We start from the raw sequence: 17,303 nt of genomic DNA, 5'->3' as shown, positions 1-17,303 counted from the left end.
TTTCTTTTCCCCGGGGGTATTTTTTATTGTTTTAGTGTGCTGTAGTGATTTAGCCACATCCTTTACGAAACCTCCACAGGTTTGTGAAGACACACTTGAGGTTTGAGGTGTGAGATGTTTCACTGATAATGGGCTCTCAAGAATGAAACAATTGGTGTGTAATTATTAGATTTTGTAAAGCAGGAAAAAATACATTTTCTGGCCTTTCCGGCCGATAACTGCACCAAAGGCCTCGCCTCGCGTCCGGTGCCCAGCGCACAAGAGATTCACACGAGTCACGCTCGGGCAGTCGTTGGCCGGCTGCGGTACGATAAAGGTGTGGTTTTTTGGTACCTGCCTCGTTTGTCCTCCTTGCGGGTGAGCAGTACGCACTGATCCCTACAATTTGTAAGCATTAATGACTGCCTAAGGTGCACACCATAAAATGCACCAACTACTTGGAAGCCTTCACTCCAACTGTATCTATAAAATAGGTGAATGTTGACCATCGCTTGTAATGCACAAGAAGCTTGTACACTATATGCAACATAGGGCAAGTCACAAGCGAGGTGCATGCATAAATTTCCTGCGATAGTCTCGAGAGACTAGGAGCAGCACTGCACGGGAACAAGTTGCATGTTGGTAGCTCCCTAGAGTGTTTCCTTGATAAAGGCATGTGGCCAGTTAGCCATAACAATCACCCACACCATCTCCTGCCTAGGCTATACCTTGATGATGTTGATGCTGTACTAAAATGATACAAGCTTAATAAAAATCGTCCCCCCCCCCCCCCCCCCCCCCAACGGCCTTAAAAGAAATGAATTTAAATTTTGCTTGAACTGCTGCTTTTAGTACTTACTCCATGTCAGAAGAGTGAAATAGTCCTTTGGTAGGGAGCTGCCTGTTAAAATCCTTCGTATCAGCGTGCACCATGACCAACCGACATAGGTCTCCTACCATTGCTTTGAATACTGAATGCTTACTATTACAATGCTATTAGTTTTAAATACTCGAACTAGTGTAAACATATAACAGGAAAACACGTAAACTGGAGGCTTTCATGTGTGTGTAACGTTATGACAGACGAGGGAAGTGGTTATGCGGTCAAAGAGATTACAAACTTACCGAGTGGGCCTTTCCCGGCAGCTTTGGCGGCAGCCTCTTTGAGGGCCTTCTGTTCCTCTTTCTGTCGCTGTTTGAAGTCTAGGTCGCTCTGCAATTGGCATAGAAGCCGCTGAGACAACGCCGATTTGGCCATGTGAACTCTAAGCATGCACGAGTCAAAAAGAACCTGTTCATAACCCGTCATTTGCATACAAACGTGCTATGGTCGGTTTAATCTCCAATTTAGAGGCAATAGAATCGGTGAACGAAGAAAATCCAGCTCAGCAACGTTCACGCGACGAGAGACACAGCGATCGAGAAGCTCTGAGCTACATACAACGTGTTTTGCAGTGGTTGCTAGTGGTTGATACAGACCTCGTCCAACTCCTTCTTTTCCTTTTTTGCGGTTTTGAGGGGCTTCTTTTTTCCTCCTGTAAGTAAGTAAAAGAAAACGGATAGTCAAAAACGCAGTGTGATTTACGTCGCAGCTTTAAATCACGCTTACCATCCCGACCAGACATCTTTCCAGCAACCGAAGCACAGAACAGCGTACAATCAGTACCCGGCGGTTGTGAAGAAGCACGGCGCGCACCACAGTGGAATCATAACCAGTGGTCCCACTCAAGGCCACTTCCGGTAATCGCGCATACACAGCGCTCCTCAAGCCGGATGGCGACAACTGAAGTTGTCAAACAAAAACGAACAAAAAAACAGGGTAAAAAAGAATCGCAATTGACTAAATTGAGTGCGTTAATGTTATTATTTTTAGAAAACATAATAAGTTAGGTAATAATAATAAACCAACATGGAAAGAAAAAATCGAGCAGTTACCGTTAGCTTCAAAAAGTTCATTGCCCTAACCGAAGCCATGTCGCCGTTCGCGTTGTCGGCGTTGTCGGTGTTGCTGTTCTGCGAATTTCTCTTTCCTAGTACATTTCCCTTTCGGTTGGATCCTCGCTTGGCGTTTTAATGTCACGTGAGTTAGCGAATCGCGCTATGAATGTGTTCTAAATGGGCCTGCTCAGGCAAGAAGCCAAAAAGCCGGGGACTCACTTCGCCGTTCGAGATTCCGGGATTCCGCTTCAAGTTCGTTGCTGGTGAGTGCAAACATTTTAAAGTGCTCGTGCTGTCCTTCGCGTCAGGCCATGGCACGATCGTCTTTTCTCCAACGCAGTGTATGTGACTCGGTTAATTTCTTAGTCGTATGTACGTCGGACGTGACTTGTAAAACGGTCGAACGTAATGAATTGCTTGTTCACGCGCAACCTCCACGTATCGAAACTTTCACACCACTTTACTGGAAAAATATAAATATAGTAGCAAATGACGCGGATCAGGACCGAACCTTGGATTTGCTAATCTGTAAGATCATAAAAGAGAAGTTGGCATCATAGCATAAGATGTAAAAAACAAAACAAAAAAACACGCAACGTTATAAAAAGTGAATTTACCACTTGTTATATAATTGCATTTGGCTAAGCAAGTTGACTGGGTACATTGAACATAATTCTGAATTAACTAGTCAGATGGATGTCCTTTGAAGGGAATTAACGGGAAGGCAACTCTAAAAAGTGTTGCTCAAACATGCTAATTTCCTGGACTCACACCTGTCTTCTCTCTCTCGTCAGGATACCCTGTGGGTATGGCAGCATCTGGCACCTGTCGTCCAGCATGCGTCGAGACCCCTGCTCCCCCCGTCAAGCTCCAGACATTATTTATCTCCGCTTGGCACGCCATGCAGTAAGACCCACAGTACTTATCTAATTTAGAAGTATAAGCAGGGACAGATCCAAGGGGGAGATCCAAAAGGGGGCAACGGGGGCACCCCCCCCCCCCCCCACAAACAAAGTCGACCCCCCCCTCCCCCCATCTCGGAGGGCAATTTGACATGGCTGGACCCCCCGGTGCACACGAAAGAAGGGGAGAATAGCATCCTTACAAACTTTCTGCCCCCCCCCCCCCTCCCCAAACGGAGTTCTGGATCTGCCCCTGAGTATAAGGTGTGTCTCGCTTTGTCCATTCACTGTATACTGTTACTTTCTTGTTCCAGTACGATGGTTCCTTGGAGAATCACAGAGAATACCACGAGGGCGACAAACGTGTGGAGGCAAGCTGCAAGGGCCGGACACCAGAGACAAGGACCATCAGTAACCAGGGGGATGAAGTGAGGAAACTCAAGAGGCAGCTCATCATCTGGGCCACGAGAAGAAAATCGGAGACCGTACGCTGGGAAATTTGTCGACCCTCATCCTTGGGTAGCATCAGCATTTTCTGGTCATATTCGTACGTGAGGTGAACTGTTACTGGAACTAGGTTGACTCATCCTTCTGCAGCTTACAGGGCATTACCAAAGCTACGGCACCAACGAGACAATTGGAACATTTGGCTGAGGGACGGGACAACATATTGTGGGAGTATACACCTCCTACGGAGAGCTCTCACAAAACTTGCTTCGTTGCTCTGATTAGCTCCAAAGGGCGGCAGTGCTTTTCTTTGTAAAATAGGCTGAAACAGATTATAGCTGTAATAGGGCCACCGAAATTGACATTGCGGCATAACATTCCTCATGAGGAATGTTATGAATGTCGCAGCCACAAGTGGTCACTTGACAATAATCTGCAACTTGTCATATAACAAACTGTGTAAATGGTTGGGTAAGTGCAGTAAAGGTAGTTCTGCATATCTGGGAAAAAACAGTGGCTAGGAGGGCTCTAGCTCTTACTAAAGTGGCGAAGCGGGCGAGTTGGTTCATGATATAAAATTTAAAAGCGCTAAATGTTCAGTTGGGAGCAAGCGCTCGTCCTGTTCGCCTTCCTTTTTGTCCTCGTCTTTGTTAGCGCTTTTAAATTTTATCTCTAGCTCTTCCTCATCACGATCTGTCTTAGGGATCAGCACGACAACCAGAGCTGGTTGTCGTGCCAGTAGACCTCGTTCTGAAGTCACCGGAAGAAAACAATAACCGGTTGCTCCCATCATGTTGTGTTAGCCAGTGGTCAAGAACAAGATTTTTTCTCTCGAGCTTGGACAAAGTGTTCTTCAATTAGTTTTCTCAAAGCCCCTTTGACACGCAATGGCACACATGACCTAGCTCAGTCGACACCCTACCTGTTAGTAGTGTTTCCAGTTTGTGCTAAATCACGAAAAGAGCCCTTGAAGAATAAGGTAGTGTGAAAAAGTAAATTTTTAATTCCTCATGCCGGAGATTTCCATCTGTTGGAGTTTGGATAGAAACAAGATGTGGTCTGCGCTGTTAAAAGCCTTTCTGAAGTCTAACTGGACGATCTCGCACGGAGTTCGGTTGTCGAGGCTGGTGCTGAGTGCATAAGTGAAAGCTGCAAGGGCCGATTCGCAGCTCCTGCCGGGCGGAAACCATATTGGCGGGGGCTCCATTGTTTGGTTTAGCCATCGCAAACCTTCGGACGGAGAACGTCGTAGCAGTTGTCTGTGTCGCGAACTCAAGCCGAGTTTAGATAAAGTTATATGTGCCGGAAGTAGTCCTGGGTACTGTCTCTCCTCAACGTCGGGCCCCGACATTGAGGAGAGACAGTACCCAGGACTAGTTCGCAACACAGACAACTGCTATAACGTTCTCCGTCCGAAGGCTTGCGATGGCTAAACCGCCCTTTTTTTGCTGTCTCTCTTCTTTGTCCTCTTTTCTTCCCCTGGCCGCGAGGCGAGGATTCTTTGTAATCTGGCGCGAACGCCACGGTGGGACACACACACACACACGTACCCGCACGCACAGCACCGAATGAGTCGGTAATACACTCCATCACAAGTGGATTTTAGACTTGAGGGGGCACCGTGTCCCTTTTTGAGAGGCGTTACTGACTCAACTTTCCAGGATTTAGGAACAGAGCTGTGGGAGAGAAAATCGTTCAAAAAGTCAAATTTGGGAGTTTTACGTGCCAAACCAACAATGGGCATCTGGCACGCCCCAGCGGAGGACTGAGGATTAATTTGGACCACCTGGGGATCTTTTGACGTGCAACCGAAAGCTCGGTTACACGGCGCCTTCTCCGCAATAAGCCTCCGTCAGATTGCGGGCACCTCGGCCGGGATTCGAACCCGCCACATGGGGATCCGTAGGCCAGCGCTCTCGCCTCGGAGCCACCGAGGCGGCTAGAGAAAATCGTTGAAGAGGCGAGTGAGGACGGGGGAGATACAGCCAGCACAGGATTTAAGCAATGCAGGGTGGAGGCTGTCTGATCTAGGGCGTTGAGAGGAGTTGTCACAGGCGAGGGCTTGGTAGGTTTCACTTTGAAGAATGACTATGGAAGAGAGTGTGATTGCTGGTGTGGCCTTGATTGGCTGAGTTGTGGGTTGAGTGGGACAAGGGTTAGGTGCGGTAGGGTCAAGTAATGCTACAGCCCGAGAAATCTGGTAAGAGAAGAGCTGTGCTATGTCGTCAAGATTAGAATAGGGCCTGCCGTGATGTGTGAAGACCGGCGCGTGGAACATTTTTTTTTTTTATAGTGAAAACATGCCCAAGAGTTTGGGCTGGCAGGTTGCTTTTGCTCTTAGTTGGTAGGTAATCGTTATGGGAGATATGAATGAGATGCTTGACTTCGGTACATGCCTGGTGGGCTTGGTAAAGATGAGTGGAATTTAGAGGCACTTTTTTGAATAGTCAGTGTTTACGTCTGATTAAGACTGCAATCTCCTTTGTCATCTATGGAAGGCTGCCGTGCCTCCTATTGATCCTTAGGGTGAACACATTTGTGCTGAATTGCTGATATGTTGAGTGAGAGGTCGTCGGCCTCGTCAGCCGATGGGTGATCAAACATGATGAACCAGGGAGCGAGGTGGATGAGCTGATTGAGATGAGGGAAATCGGTTTTTTAGAACTACTGGAACTTCTTGGCTTGATGACCTCGCTTAGGGCAATGGATATTAGTGAGGAGAGCACTGCGATCACTGCCTGGTAGGCTGGATTTCACTGTGCAGCGGTAGGATAAGGTGGGATTATTGGTGCAGACGAGGTCGAGGAATGTAGCGTTGCTGTTTTGAGAAATGTAGAATGAGGCGTCATGAAGTTGGGTGAGGCCAGCAGTTTCCAATACGTCTTACAGCATGTCATCAAGTGGATCAGATGAACAGTGCAGAGAACTTGTCGTCGACGCGCTGTAGGCTCTTTTGGAGGAGGGCATACGATTGTTCACGGAGGGAGGGTGGGCCGTAGGTAGACACCAGAAGAAGCTTTCCATGTTTGCAAAATACCTCGACAAAGATGGCTTCTAGACCCGAAGGGGTGAGGTGGTCGAGACGTTGGCAGGGCAGGTGTTATGGCATGGCGAGGACGGACTCCTTCGCCCCAAGGAGGGACAGTTTTGCTGGAATAGAGAGAATTGTGCGAGATTGATCAATTCCCCATTAATTGCCCACCAAAGACAGGCGTCCAGCCATGTCTCGCACACAGCGAATATTGTATTCGGGAAAGATTACTTCAGCGCTTTAAAGTCAGGAAGGTTGTTTTTTAGAAAGCAAATGTTGGAAAACCAAACGGGATTGGAGTCTGTAGACTCCGATCGCGCACTTTTCACACGACAACTATGCCAAATGCGAAGTTGTCATGCGAACGGTGAATGCTGCCGATGTCGCTCGCCGGAGGCGGGTCGGAGAACTACTTGGTAGAGTTGGCGATGATGGTGGGGTACACAGGGCCTCTGTGCTGCTTAGGGGATGAAAAGAGGTCATCGGCCAGGGGTGGGAGCTGGCACGCCGCACAGAGCCACTCGGTTGATAATGAGGAGAGGCGTCTATACAAAGCGAGAGATACATGTTCACATTTCTGGTGGAACCACAAATCATAAATGTCGCATTGGAGAGTGGCGAGATTGTCGACAGACAGGAAACAGCAGGGGCAGGTGGGACGTGAGCCGGAGTTTGAAGGTACACCCGTGAGCGATATGAAGGTGAACAGCCCTCTTCTTGTTTTTGACGCTCCTGCAAGTTTTGGAACAAGCTCTGTTCCAGAAGAAGGCTAGAATGCAAAGTTTAGACCCCCAAGCCACATACTATTTGAGACGTTGAGAGTCAGTATAGCTTTAGGGAGCCGTAAAACGGGCTAGAATCCAGGTAAGGTGTTCACTTTCATATTGCTGGCGGGTGTGCTTCACCAGTGATCAGCAATAACGAGATTAGGTGAGGTTGGCGAGGGCGATGAGTGAAGAATGCTGAGCCAGGAGGTTGCTTCCATGGATTACAATGTTCAATGGTGATGCTGCAGTCAGAAAGTGGCATTCTAGGTGCTTACGGTTTGTCGATGATAGGTGATATTTTTGTCGAAGGGCCAGTAGCCCCGTTAGGCAGATCAGGAGACGGAGAGTTGTACAGGCGCGCTGTCATCGAACCTAACAGCTTAACATTGTGCTGAAAAAATTGACTGGCTAGATCCAACATATCATAGAGAACTGACCAGGGGAACAATGTTCGACAAATGTCTTGTTTCTCCTAAGAAGAAAGGGAAGTGATGGAAGTGACGATATTGCGTCTGATTAGTTAGAGGCTCAAATGACGAAAGCGGGAACTTACATCATTTGAGCCTCTAACCAATCAGACGCGATATCTTCACTTCCATCACTTCCGTTTCTTTTTAGGAGAAACGAAACATTTGTAGTCGAACATACCCCCCAGGTGTGTTGAACATTCATCTTGGGGGGGGGGGGGGAAAGGACAGGCAGGTCAAATGCACCTCCAAGCACAGCTTTATTCTTTACCACATTAGCCTGTAGTTACTGTTAAAGCAACTGGTTTGTAATCGCACTCGTTATATAAAACTGTCGCGTCTGTTCAGTTTTTTTTTTTTTTTTTTTTTTTTTTGCATGGTTTATGAGTAGCTGTTTTGAAATACCTTTACCGCGACTTTACTTCTACGTGTTTAGACTATGTTTGTTGATCTTGGGTTTATCATTGTTTATGCACATAGCTTGAAGGCTAACATTCAAACTGTTTGTACTACCGTGTATGTTCGATAATACCCGTCAGCAACCGCATCATTGCATGTGCTGTTTGTAACGTTTTATAAATTGTACTATGTAGAACGAAAATAAACATTTGCCTGCTTGAAATAACTCTTGTGTGAATAAATTACCTGTGATTGTCGTCCAGTGGTGCGCACGTCACAATAAAGCGAAAGCGCAACGCAAGCGGACGCGAGAACCGGGTACACAAAATGCCATGGGGGCCGCCATCTTGAAAAGCAAAACAATAAAAACGAAGCATAAAATGTGGTTAGTTACCCCATCCGTGGTGAGAGGGCGCTTTTACGAGTTTAAATAATTGTTTAAGGAACTTTCGCTCTTTTTAAATTATTAGGTTATCAATATAATTAATATTGTGTGAGTAATATGTAATGAGTTTAGTTCTACAATGTACTTTTATTCACACAAGGCCCTCGATCACGTGGTTTGCGATTACCACAGGCTTATTCTACAGTGGGCAAACTGTATATGATAAACTGTGGCGCGCACTCACTAAAGTCTTCCTGGACGTCACCACAGACGTCACAACCGGTGTCGCGACTGATCATAACACTGATCTCTATGACAATTGCTGGATCGCGCTTCCCCGCTTGTTCGCTGCAGCGCAAGTGAAGCCACCGGGCTTCACTCGCTTGGGATACGATTTGCCGTTTTTGCTAGCCTTTGCTGCGGTTTTCCAGCGTGCTGACGACACGTTTTCTACTCGTTCGTCGTCATTCGCCGAAGAAGTTTTTTGAAGACTCTGTGTATTGTTGAGACTTGCCGTTGTGAACACGTGGAAAATTTTACGAAAGTGCAGTGTCGCAGGAAAAAGGCACAATGCGTCGAAAGGAAGGGCTGGCGGCGTGTTCAAAGGTTCCTTGGCACGCCGAAGTGCCGTGTCTCTGTGCCTTCGCACGCTTGGATACCGACCAAGAACCGACGCCGTGTGTATGTGTTCAGAGAGTGCAATGTGCGTGAAGCTGTTCGTGCCTCTGGATCAGCGTCTTTTCCTCTCGCGGTTTAGGAACGAGCTTAATCCAGCGTCCACTAGCGACGGAAGATGGGGACAAGGTACGTCTTTTTTTCGTCCTTAGACGATTTACACAATACCGTGCACAACAGCTCCTCATCACTGATCAGTGCTGGCTTATTATTTATTTTATTTATTTATTCATATTACCCCTAAAGGCCCTCGTGAGAGGGTATTACATAGGGGGGTATCAACCTACTTAATTGCACTTGACGTTTGAGCGCGGCTCGCCTAATTGCAATTGGTCAACAGATTGCACACGACCATATCGGCCGCGCTTCAAAGATTTTCATACTCGCCGTCTTGTACTTTTGCTTTCGAAAACGCCCCTGGCTCCACAACGTTGCCCTATTCGTGCTCCCACGGAATCTATTAGAGTAGATTTGGGACATAGCCATGGTTAATATAGTACATAAGAACAGGTACAGATCTCCCCCTTTTATTGATAGCAACTCACCGGAACAGCTGGACGATCCAGAACTCCGTGGCCGATATATATAAATGACCTAAAGGCATCTACGCGCGACACACGTTCAGAACTTTGGCGCGGCGTCAATTCTTGACCGGTATCCAAGCGTGCGAAGGCACAAAGATGCATCACTCGGCGTGCCAAGGAAGCTTTGATCACGCCGCGACACCGGCGACACGTTTTCGACGAGTTGTACCTTTTGATACGGCTTCACGCACATTGCACTCGCTAAACACATTCACACGGCGTCGGTTCTTGGTCGGTATCCAAGCGCGCGAAGGCACAGAGACACGGCACTTCGGCGTGCCAAGGATGCTTTGAACACGCCGCCAGCCCTTCCTTTCGACGCGATGTGCCTTTTTCCTGCGACACTACACTTTCGTAAACTTTTCCACGTGTTCACAACGGCGAGTCTCAACAATACACAGAGTCTTCAAAAAACTTCTTCGGCGAATGACGACGAACGAGTAGAGAACGTGTCGTCAGCACGCTGGAAAACCGCAGCAAAGGCTAGCAAAAACGGCAAATCGTATCCCAAGCGAGTGAGGCCCGGTGGCTTCACTTGCGGGAGCGGCAAGCGCGATCCAGCAATTGTCATTGAGATCAGTGGATCATAATCATAATCATGGATAGATAAATGGATGAATACGGCTGAGCCCTTTGGATCGGGCGGTAGCTTACGCCACCTAGCCATTTTGTTTTACCATTTAAGCTTAGAATATTTAAATGTGAAATCTATATTCACTCCGCAGTGCAAAGAAAGTGAGGCTATGAAACCCCCTTGCCATCAGTGGATAAGAAAATACCTAGTTTTCTCTCGATTTCTGCCACCATTCACTTAATCTTTGCTTGGTAATCTCTACAGTCTTGAAATCTACTCTCCCTTCGCTGTCTCTAAAACCCAATGACTTTATTAAATCTATGTTGTTTTCGGTAGGCATAGGGTGAAGCCCTTTACAGTTGAGTATCAAGTGCTCAGCCGTCTCGTCCTCCTCTCCACAAGCAGTGCACACTGCAGCAGTGGAGGCACCCGAGGGCCGAGACGCGAAGGTGAGTACGCCCGTGTTCAGTGTCCTCGATGTGCTACACCACTTCTGCTAACTCCTACGTCAAAATTGGGTCAAAATAGCAAGAAAATTGTGTATGTATGTATGGTGCCTGGAACGCGTCTCCGACTGGTGTGTTTACCGCGGCCAAAAAAAGTGGTCCCTCGATTTCCGCCTGATGACGTCATAAAAGTGTCATGCTGTCGCCGGTCGCGACCCTGGCGGCGTCCCAACAGCTGTGGTGTATGTAGCAGATGCCTGTTTTGCTGCAGGTCGCTTTCCACTGTGAAGGCCCGTCCGTGGCCCGTCCACACTCTTGCGACCGAACTTTTGTCGAACCAGATTTTTTGGTCGAACTTTCGGGGTTGGACTGGGTCGAACTAGAGCACTATATAGCTCCTTCGGAGCAGAGTAGCGCAGAGAGTAGCGCAATCTAGAACGCCGTCTCTCGGCGACTAGCGGCGAACGCCCGGAGGTTCCAACTGCGATCAGAAATGCATGGAGAACGTGAGAAAATCGTTGTTTCTTCAGTTTTGTGGGGATGTGCGGAATGGAAATCATTTTTGACATAATAATGAAACGTTTTAGAATAATATACGATAAGTTTTGTGCCATACAAGGACGTAACTTTTTTTAAAAAATTGCCTGAGCGGCATCATGCAGCAGACGACACGGCGACGTCACACCATTCACGTGACCCGCTCCGGCCAACCCGAAAAGCCCATCTCCGCTGCGAGCAAAAATCGTCTGCTTCAAACGCCATTGCCTTGGAAATTGCCTTCTCAAAATTTGCACACGCATCCGATATTATTAAAACTTTGATAAATGGTTTAGTGCTTTACTAACTTCACGACAGAGTAGTTTTGAAAAGTGTGAACTCGCCGTTCATTTTTTAATCAGCCGTGTTAGGTCGATCTCCATGTATTCTCCCATAGGGCGGGCCGCCTCCTGGAACCCTGAGTACCACGTGACTCGCGCCGAGCCGCTCTGTCGGCCATGTTGTCGGCAAAACACGGGGTTCAAACAAGGAGGTTAAAAGTACTAGGAGGGGGCACGTTGCAATATTGGTGAAGCCTAGTCATAAAAAGTTTAAACGATTTTGTGCCCAGCGTGACCGCAGATCTCTCTGGCGATTGGTGCGCGTGACATGTCACGTGTGAGATGGATGGTTGATTGCAGAAGGACTCCTTGCATGCTTGCGCGCGCTCCGTCCGGTAGGTTTTATCGGGTCGAAGTCTAGACTGTGGTGTATTCTAGTACCCCACAGCAAGACGAAGTCTAGCTACGGTCACGTGATGTGGTCACGTTGGCATGGTAAGTGAGGAGAGTAAGGAGGAAAATGAGAAAGAGGCGAGGCGTCAAGGGAGCATGGCTTGTGGAGGCTACGCGGCCGACGTCATGCCCTCTCCTACCCTTCTATTCTCCATGGGTTCAAAGGATTGCGCTCATTGCGCTACTCTGCTCTAGGTCGAACCGGTTCGACGAACCTTCGAACTTTTCACCAGATTCGACCGGTTCGACTTTGTGGACACTGTGGCCAGACCTTGATACAAGCATGTCTAGGTTTGGAGAATTTCTTTTTTTGTGCAAAGGGTTATTTTATTGTGTGAATAGCTCCAATTAAAAGAAACTAATTCAATTCACTGAAGAAGTTAATAACTTAAATTTGAGTACTGTATTGACTGAAATAGCCGATCAGCGCTGCACTTAATTCATCTTTTAGCCATTACCATCCAATCCGAAGCCAACTAGCCAGCCTGTCGCGCATGCGCACACGAGTCGAACCTTAATACAAGGTTCGTCGAATTTTCTACTAAAAGTTCGGAAAAGTCGAATCTGGTCGAACTCGAACCGCGGCCTGTTCGCGACACCCCTAGACAGTTCAGGGTAGCTCTAGCAGCCGGATTTGGGACGTCTAAAGGGACGCCGTGACGACAGCGACACTCGCATTCGCTCGTGCTTTTCGCCAGCATTTCTACGGCCAACCGCCAGGATCGCGACAGGCAACAGCATGACACTCGCGTCATTTATTGCCACATCGGGACCACTTAAACACACCAGTCAAAGACGCGGGCCGTGTTCCAAAATATACTCGATCTTACTCCAGGGTAAGGGTTTCGTACCCTTGGCGTTCTAAAACCTACTCGCGATTTGGAACACGGCCGCGATCCAGGCACCATAATGTATGTGTCGTTGGCACTGATCTCTATTGTCATTGAGATCAGTGGTCGTTGGTATGTGTGCCGTAGATGGACGTATGGCGCCCAGATGGCGCCCGTGGCGCCCAGGACTCCGATGGCGCCCAAATGGTAGCCGTTCCCTTTGAATTTAGATGGGGCGGTGGGTTGCGCCACCTAGGCAACTAGTATCCCTAGCGCTAGATGAAATTATGTTCAAAACGATTTAATCAGCCTTTCCCTCGATTTTAACCACCATTACTTTATTATTTTTATTTTATTTCAATGTTTTGTTTCACCGTCCACATCGAATCCCAGGGCACCGAGGAAGTCAAGTGAGCTTCACTGCACCTCTTCGTGTAGATCTTTGACAAGATCCGCAAAATCCTTGGGCAGCTTGGGCCAGAGGCTTGGCTCTGGCTTGGGCATTTACATTCCATAGGTGGCATATCATAATGACGACGACAATGATGATGATCAAGAATCGATAGGTGAGTGGCATTTGACAACTACCGGTTCCTTAGGAAATTTTGTCTAGCTGTTGACAAACGACGACAATGTTCTGCAAGCATGTCAAGCATAGTTCTGAAAACTACAGCCTGGAGGTTTCAGAATTATGCCTGCACAGGCTCACAGCTCATTGTCGCCGTTTGTCAACAGTGAAACAAAATTTCCTAAGGAACCGGAAGTTGCCAAACACCGCTCACCTATTTTATTAGGTGCCCAAGTTGAGCGCCCAGGAACAACCATTTATTTCAAAATGCACGACTGGGAAAACTGGGTCTTCTCGTAGCGGATATCTTCATGCACGACATTGTCCATATCACACGAGCGAATGACGTTTTAATGAATAGCGGTCATTTGAGCGAAACGACGTCTTAGCGAATCACTGGGGTGCATGTTAACCCACCTTCGGAAAAGAGTAGCGCAGAGCCGTGCATTGGGGAATTGGGCCATTCATTGGTTTGAATGGGTGAGCATCTCGTGGCCAACCACAGGCCGCGAAAGCCCCTAGCGGTGGTCGTAAGTTCTAAAAATGCGACTCGACTAATTTAAGCCGTTTTAGCATTGCTAGATTATAAAGGTATAACTTTTGGTAACTGAAAACTTGGCGCATGTGAGGTTTTCGTCACGTCCATATTCAACGAATTTGCGCTCCAAACCAGGGCAAGCTGTGCAGTTGCGATCATTGCTGCTGATTTGCTATTGACGCCATTGTTACCAAGACGCGGAGTTTGAATGCTTCTATTTCACGCTTTAAACGTTGTCTCCAATATTGCAACGTTGCAGTCTGCTGATTGGTCAATGCTGTGTCGCATTATTAGTTTACATTCTAACCATGGGGGCAATATTTGGTGCTGGCGGCGGCTTTTGCTCCGCCCATTGGTCAAACTCTCCCAATATATACGGCTCTGGAGTAGCGCAATCTAGAATGCCACCTCTCGGCAACTGGCGGTGAACGCTCGGAGGTTCCAACTTTGGTCGCAAATGCAAGGGGAACCGAGAAAATTGTTTTTTCTTCAATATTTCGGGGATGTACGGAATGACAATAGTTTTTGGCATAATAAAGGAACATTTTATAATAGTTTGTGCTAAATTGTCTGCCACGTAAAAACATAATTTTTTAAAAAATGAAAGCCGCTCACAACTCCTGTAATGCTGGATTAGAGCGCAGCTCTTGAGGAGGAGGAGGGGAAGGGTACTGAGGGGAAGGTATATCCTTCCTCCCTCCTCCTCATCCTGTCTGCTACCCTTCTTCCTCATCCTGTCGCCATCGCCTCACGAAGGTCACGTGACCTCACAGGGGTCACGTGGCCTGTTGGGAGTCACGTGACGATGACGTCATCAGTGACGTATCTGATAACATCATCATCACTAGTGACATCATCAGTGACGTCACTGATGATGATGTGGATGACGTCACCGATGATGTCATCAGCATCGTCATAGTCACTCATGACGTCATCAGTGTTGTCACACGTCCCATAATGCACCACGCGGTTACACCGATGGCGACGCTGACGCCGCTCAAGCCGGAAACGGGCGCCCAAGAGCTGCGCTCTAAAAAATTGCCGAGCGGCATTATGCAGCAGACGACGTGGCGACGTCACATTGTTCACGTGACCTGCTACGGCCAACCCAAAAAGTCCATCTCCGCTGCGTAAAACAATCGCCTGCTTCAAATGCCATTGCCTTAGAAATCGCCTTCTCAAAATTTTCACACACATCTAATATTATGAAAACTTTTATAAAGTGTTTAGTGCTTTACTAACTATTTTCGAAAAGTGTGAACTCAGCGTTTATTTTTTAATCAGCTGTGTTGTGTCGATCTTCATGGAACCGTGAGTACCACGTGACTCGCACCGAGCTGCTCTGTCAGCCATGTTGTCAGCAAAACATGCTGATCAAAGGATTGCGTTACTCTGCTCCGTAGGAGCTATATAGTGCTCTAAACCCACTTACCAGGGGGGTGGGCCACCCGCCACCCCTTGCATATTCGTGCCGCTTCACGGCGACAGTCTGCGGCGGCTCATTACGAAAATGTTAACCCACCTGTCCATCGGCGCACCCAGGATTTTTGTCTGAAGGGAGGATTTCTGGAAAACTTGAAAACTGGTTAGAAAAGCTACGCACATTTTTGTAGTGCGAGCTGCACTGGCCGAGGTTGAGCAGTTTCGCTTGGCTCGCATAATGAGCCGTGCTCCGTGCTGCGCATGCGCGAAGTGCAGTGACGTCACACAGCTGGCGCGCCGGTCAGCACATTCCAGAGGAGCGACATCAGAGCTGCAGCAGACGCACTGGCGCCGCCGCGTGCCCAGCTGTGCGCCTCCGTTGAGCAGTAGTTAAGTCTGACCCTGCACCGGAGCCACTTGATAGCGCCTCTCATTTTGTGCGCATAAGCTCACGCGACGTATATCCAGGCATAGGTGAGCTAAGCCACCGTAATTTTTTTAAAAATTTATTTATTTGTGGGTTATAGTTTGCGATTAAACTAACTTCGACGTGCTGTGTTGAGATTGCCGTGTTGTATGTGCAACTTGTAAATCAACCAGTTTCGGAATTACTTCGCCTGCACAAATTTTTATGATCCGTGGTGTAGTCGTTACTATGGGGTGAATTATTTGCGCGACATGATTATTTTCAAATCGCGAAATTGGCGAAACATAGGCCTTTATGACAACCAAATTGTTTTTACTATATACTCCGTTCCACATAACTTCGCAGATGACAAAAGCTATGGCTCTTGTCCCCACAACACTTATTAAAATAACATTTCAAAAACCTCAAATTGCTCCAGATTAGCAGGTCTCAAATGTTTATCTATTAGATAAACATTTATTGAATAAAAATGAAGCACATAAAATATACAGGAATATACAGAAAGGCCAAATCACTTTTTAAACAAATTCCGGTGTACATAGTACACAGGTACAATACAGTGGTGCATTTGTTTAGCAAAAATATGGGATGATTGGTTCACTAGGGGCATAGAGACAAAAATCTGCATTTTCCATACTTTGATGACATGTAAACAAAATGATTTTTGGGTCACTGCCATGTTTATTTTGACAAACTGGATAGAATATCTAAGTAAATTTTGCTTACTTTCAATTACACCATTTTTGTATTCTTTATACAGAGTGTCTCAAATAGCAGCCAGGCTCTTTAAATAAACTGCAAAAATGGGTTTCTTAACCAATCACATTACGATTTTGTGCAGCGTAGCCCCCAGGTGGTGCATTTTTTCTATAAAATTTGCAAAGAGCATACTTACACGAGGAAAAAGTAAAGGAAGAAAAAAGCTTAACTCCTATGGAGCAAAGCCACCGGTCTTCAAATAATGTGGAGCGCACGTTTGTCTGCTTCTTTTGCAGAAGATGTGGTGACGCCAGAACGACGCCGAGCTCCGATTGGCTCTGATTGAAAAATAGTGGGTAGACCTCAAAGCAAGCTGCCTTGAGGTCTGCCCACTATCCCTCCTTGAGAGCGAATGAGAGCTCGACGTCATTCTGACGTCAAAAGAAGCAGACAAACTTGCGCTCCGCATAGAGCGCCGTTTGGCACCGGAGACAAGAGATGGCGCAAGCTGTCGCGACGCCAAGTGCTGCCAACGAACGAGCACACGGCGCTGAGAGCCGGCAACAAATTGCAGACAATCTTTTCGACTCAAAAGCGGCACAAGCTTTTTCGATGTCGGTTGCCAATGCATGATTTTATCATCCTTGCTAATAAAACACATTGATGGGCACATAATCAATTAAAAAATGAGTTGTAAAGTTATTTTGACCGCTTTTTTTTTTTTTCCGTGGTACTTATGTTGTTTGTTTTGCAGTCCCTTGTTGTTATAGCGCCTGTTTTTGGTTCCGAGACTGTCGCCGCCTTCGGAAAGCGCGCCGCATTTGAGTCGAAAAGATTGTATGCCGGCGACGCCTGCTCTCGGCGCCGTACGCTTGTTCGTTGACGGCAGTTGACGTCGCGACTGCTTGCGCCATCTTTTGTCTCCCGTGCCAAATGGCGCGCTATTGTTTGACG

At 47.3% G+C, this 17,303-nt stretch overlaps 1 long non-coding RNA gene across 1 annotated transcript; it reads right to left on the bottom strand.

Moving 5' to 3' along the window:
• Window positions 1-1,122: 1,122 nt before the first annotated feature.
• LOC121836699 lies at window positions 1,123-15,454 on the bottom strand. The gene is made up of 3 exons (XR_006077935.1): window positions 15,324-15,454; window positions 1,459-1,514; window positions 1,123-1,192 (listed from the first exon to the last, which is right to left on the bottom strand). It is a non-coding gene; the product is annotated as an uncharacterized LOC121836699 (long non-coding RNA).
• Between the last annotated feature and the right edge of the window lie 1,849 nt (window positions 15,455-17,303).

The sequence above is a fragment of the Ixodes scapularis genome, unplaced genomic scaffold, assembly GCF_016920785.2.
Source record: "Ixodes scapularis isolate PalLabHiFi unplaced genomic scaffold, ASM1692078v2 PGA_scaffold2__306_contigs__length_199485367, whole genome shotgun sequence".
Lineage (NCBI taxonomy): Eukaryota > Metazoa > Arthropoda > Arachnida > Ixodida > Ixodidae > Ixodes > Ixodes scapularis.
The sequence above is the reverse complement of the archived record's forward strand: the minus strand, read 5'-3'. Positions and strand labels throughout refer to the sequence as shown.